The sequence below is a fragment of the Babylonia areolata genome, chromosome 31, assembly GCF_041734735.1.
Source record: "Babylonia areolata isolate BAREFJ2019XMU chromosome 31, ASM4173473v1, whole genome shotgun sequence".
In the NCBI taxonomy this organism is placed as follows: Eukaryota; Metazoa; Mollusca; class Gastropoda; order Neogastropoda; family Buccinidae; genus Babylonia; species Babylonia areolata.
The window spans coordinates 14,044,959-14,049,958 of NC_134906.1; the positions used below are offsets into that span (position 1 = coordinate 14,044,959).

The 5,000-nt window shown below is 44.0% G+C and overlaps 1 protein-coding gene across 4 annotated transcripts in view; it reads right to left on the reverse strand.

Moving 5' to 3' along the window:
• LOC143276013 (uncharacterized) overlaps positions 1-5,000 on the reverse strand; it is a 113,393-nt gene that overhangs the window by 89,170 nt on the left and 19,223 nt on the right. The gene's annotated exons all lie outside the window — the stretch shown is intronic.

Here is a 5,000-nt window from a genome sequence, read left to right on the forward strand (position 1 = left end):
CACTTCCGGCACGTGCACGCCCATCATGACGTCACTGTTGATTGATGTCTTCCTCTCTCTCTCTCTCTCTCTCTCTCTCTCTCTCTCTCTCTCTCTCTCAGCTCCTCAGCTAATGACATTAAACAATTCAGTATTTAGTGGTCAGTGTTGTCTGTCTCTGTATATGCCTCTGTTTGTCTGTCTGTCTATGTACCTGTCTGTCTGTCTGTCTGTCTGTCTGTCTGTCTGTCTGTCTGTCTGTCTGTCTGTCGGTCGGTCTGTCTGTCTGTCTGTCTGTCTCTCTCTCTCTCTCTCTCTCTCTCTCTCTCTCTCTCTCTTTCTCTCAGCTCTACAGCTTATGGCATTAAACAATTAAGTGTTCAGTGTTGTCTCTCTCTGTATCTGTCTGTCTGTCTGTGTCTGTCTGTCTGTCTCTCTCCCCCTCTCTCTCTGTCTCTCTCTCTCTCTCTCTGTCTCTCTCTCTCAGCTCTACAGCTAATGACATTAAACAATCCAGTGTTTAGTGTTCAGTGTTGTCTGTCTCTGTATCTGTCTGTCTGTCTCTGTACCTGTCTGTCAGTCTGTCTGTCTCTGTACCTGTCTGTCTGTCTGTCTGTCTGTCTGTCTGTCTGTCTCTCTCTCTCTCTCTCTCTCTCTCTCTCTCTCTCTGTGGCTCAGAGCTCCACATCTAAAGGCATTAAGCATTCCGATAAGCCAAAGTCCCGTGTGCAGCACACACTTTACGCACTGAAAAAGATCCCGTTGCTACAAAAGGATTGTCCTCTGGCGAAATCATGTTGAAGAAATCCACTCTGACACGAACACAAAATACGTATGCATGCACTCAATGGCTTGAGAAACCGAAACTGAAACTGAAATTGAAACTGTGTGTCGTGATGACTGGAAATAGCCCAGGAAAGAATGTATTCAGGGTTTTATCTTACCGTCCTTAAAAGTAATCGATAAGTATACAAACCATGCTAAAGGCTATACAAATCTACTTGCAGACAGAAAAAAAAAAGATATATGAGTGACGTTTCACCGTGCGCAACACACTGTACGCTGGGAGAACAGCCCGAATTTCATGGAGAGGAATGACAGACAGTAATACAATACAATACAATGCAATGCAATACAATACAATACAATGCAATGCAATACAATGCAATGCAATGCAAGACAATGCAATGTAATATAGACAATGCCATGCAAATACAACACAATACAATGCAAGACAGTGTAATGCAAATACAATGCAATGCAATGCAAGACAATGCAATGCAATGCAAGACAATGCAATACACTCCAATGCAAATACAATACAGTGCAATGCAATGCAAATACAATGCAATGCAATGCAATATAATACAATGCAATACAAAAAAACACAACACGATACAATACAAACACAACACAATACAATACAACACAATACAATACAATACAATACAATACAATACAATACAACGCTCCCCCAGGAGAGCGCATCACTAGAATAAGAAGGCCATCCTTTTTTCTTTTGATATATTTTTCTGCCTGCAATGTTTTTTGTTTTCCTATAGAAGTGGGGTTTTCTACAGAATTTTGCCAGGGACAACCCTTTTGTTGCCGTGGGTTCTTTTACGTGCGCTAAGTACACACGGGACGTCGGTTTGTCGTCTCATCCGAATGATTAGCATCTAGACCACCACTCACGGTCTAGTGAAAGGGGTAGAAAATACTAGCGACTGTGTGATTCGAACCAGTGCGCTCAGAGTCTCTCGCTTCCTTGGGGAACGCGTTACCACTTGGCCATCACTCCACTAATAGGAACCCTTCTTCTCCCACAACCGATGACAGTTTCTTACCCCCAAAGATCTAAAGCCAGAATTATCCCTCTATTGCCAGCAAAGTATGTAGGGGCAGAATCTGTGCGTAGAATCTGATGTGTCGAGACCTTGTAAGAATTAAGGTTTTGATGGATTCGTTAATGAGCTAACGGGTTGGTTTTGCATACATTAGTGAGCTGGTGGTGAAAATAAGTCAGTTAATCAACGGCATATTGATCCGTTTTTGAAGCACACACACACACACACACACACACACACACACACACACACACACACACACACACACAAAATCGCCGAAAACTCTACAAAGCTTTCAGATCATGAAAGAAAGAAGATGATAATTGGTTAAAACTGTAAAACTCCTGTAGTTCACAAACCACACACACAAATGTAATATCAATGAATTCCTCACGATATATTTCAACCCCCTAAAACCAACTTCAATACAATGCAGACACTTTTAAGTCAAACTGAATTGCAAGTTTCGTTGTTGTTGCTTTTTTATAGGTTCTTTTTTTTTTTTTTTTTTTTTTCGTTCTTAATTCTGATATCAATTATATAAGCAGGAGTAATATTTCCAATTTCCGATGTTCAACAAAAGCTTCCGAATATAAATTTCAAGCCGACCCCCCTCCCCCCGCCACTCCCCCATATCCTCCCGAAGCCCCCCCCCCCCACCCCCACCCCCACCCCCACCCCCTCCCCTCCACACACAAGCCCGCTTTCCCATTCCCCGAGGTACACCTGTACTTGACGTTTGGAACCACCGTCCCCATCAGTGGAAAGCAAAAAAAGGGGGGAGAACTCACACGGATCTTTTTTTCTTTCTCTCCCCTTCCACGGCTCCGCTCGGGGACCAATCACATCGCTCCAGACAGCCAGGAGGAGCGGGGCATCGCCATGGCAACAGCGGGTCTTGTGGGACTGGGCTGACGTCAGAACATTTTGACGGCTCCAAACCCAACACCCCATCACCCCTCTCCTCCTCTCAACCCCCACCCCGCCCCACCCCCCACCCCCTTCCTTCCCCAGCACTTCCGTAATTCTCTCTCCACCGTTATTTCTTCTTCTATTTCTTCCGAAGGTCTGCAGCCATGTTGATGATCGTACATGCCCCCCCACCCCCACCCCCCGCCTGCCCCCTCCACACACACACACACACACACACACACACACCACCTCTCTCATCCCTCCTCGTCTACCCCCCCCCCCCACCCCCCCCTCGTTCCCTGCCACCTCCCTCCCCACCCCGCCAATACAAGATACATTGTGAGACATTGGTGAGATACAGAGTGTGTGTGTGTGTGTGTGTGTGTGTGTGTGTGTGTGTGTGTGTGTGTGTGTGTGTGTGTGCATTTCTCTCTTTTTTTTTTAATCACAACAGATTTCTCTGTGTGAAATTCGGGCTGCTTTCACCACGGAGAGCGCGTCGCTACACTACAGTGCTACATTTTTTTTTTTAATCTTTCCTGCGTGCAGTTTTATTTGTTTTTTCACATCGAAGTGGATTTTTCTACAGAATTTTGCCAGGGGCAACCCTTTTGTTGCCGTAGGTTCTTTTATGTGCTCTAAGTGCATGGTGCACACGGGACCTCGGTTTATCGTCTCATCCAAATGACTAGCGTCCAGACCACCACTCAAGGTCTTATGGAGGGGGAGAAAATATCGGCGACTGAGCCGTGATTCGAACCAGCGCGCTCAGATTCTCTCGCTTCCTGGGCGGACGCGTTACCTCTAGACCATCACTCCACTCTAATGTGTGTGTGTGTGTGTGTGTGTGTGTGTGTGTGTGTGTGTGTGTGTGTGTGTGTGTGTGTGAGTGAGTGAATGAGTGTGTGTGTGTGTGTGTGTGTGTGTGTGTGTGTGTGTGTGTGAGGAATGTAAAGCGTCATAACATTTTGTTGATGTTTTTTGTGTGTTCATTATTTCCTTCAGTTTTAAAGCTGTTCCCTCAACGACGTTAGACTAACACTATGTGGGTTGCGACAAAGGAATGGACAGAGAAAACAGGTGGGGTAGGGGGTGGGCAGTGTGTGGGGGTGGAGGTGGGGTGTCAGCCCACGATTTCTCGCATTCCTAAGATTTCTCTCACTTTGAAAGAAGTCGTGGGATTGCGAGAAATCTTTGGTGGCGCCCCCACAATATCTCATATTGTGTGAGTAAGCGTGGGAAGTACCCCATATTTTAGAATTTCATGTTATTTTTCTCTCAAAATGAAGACGATTTATTCTTACGCATGCTCAGTTCGGATAAAAGAAATAGTATCATTTACAAACTATCTTCACCTGACTCTGGGATGTTACATCCGTTCCACCCGTTCCGCTGATTTCGTTCCTGAAGCCTGGGTCCACGCTACTAAGGAACCCAGCCAAAAAAAACTAGAATTCAGTTCCACTGGGCATGATTAAATGAAAAGAACAAGAGAGGCAAGGCCTTCAAGACTCACTTGTGATAAACTTCTTTTTTTTTTTAATCCAAGCTTTTTATGTATTGAGTATAATTTCAAAATGTAATGTTTAAGATGAGAAAGATCAGTTTAAAGCGAATTAAGTCCCCTAGCATTAATTACAGAGTAATTTCCCTTCTTTACTCGCTGCACCAAAACGTTTGCAAAATAAATAAAACTTCCATGCTTAGCAAAAGAAGTTCCCGTTTGAACAAAAAATGATGATAATGACTGCTCTTGTTGTTGGGTCAGAATATCAGGTCAAAGTGCCAAGTTTAGAGAATACAAAAAATATAAATATAACAGTAAATGCAGTTTGCATATAATTAGGCTTCATTTTTTATTTTTTGTGTGCCCATCCCAGAGGTGCAATATTGTTTTAAACAAGATGACTGGAAAGAACTGAATTTTTCCTATTTTTATGCCTAATTTGGTGTCAACTGACAAAGTATGTGCAGAGAAAATGTCAATGTTAAAGTTTACCACGGACACACACACACACACACACACGGACACACACAGACACACACACACACACACACACACACACACAGACAACCGAACACCGGGTTAAAACATAGACTTGTTTACACAAGTGAGTCAAAAAGCCCTTAACTTTGGATTCCCAGACTGGCAAGACGATACGATGCATACACAGCACGGGACACTACATGTATTTGTATTTTGTGTTACTCTTTTTGCCACAACAAATTTCTCTGTGTGAAATTCGGGCTGTTCTCCCCAGG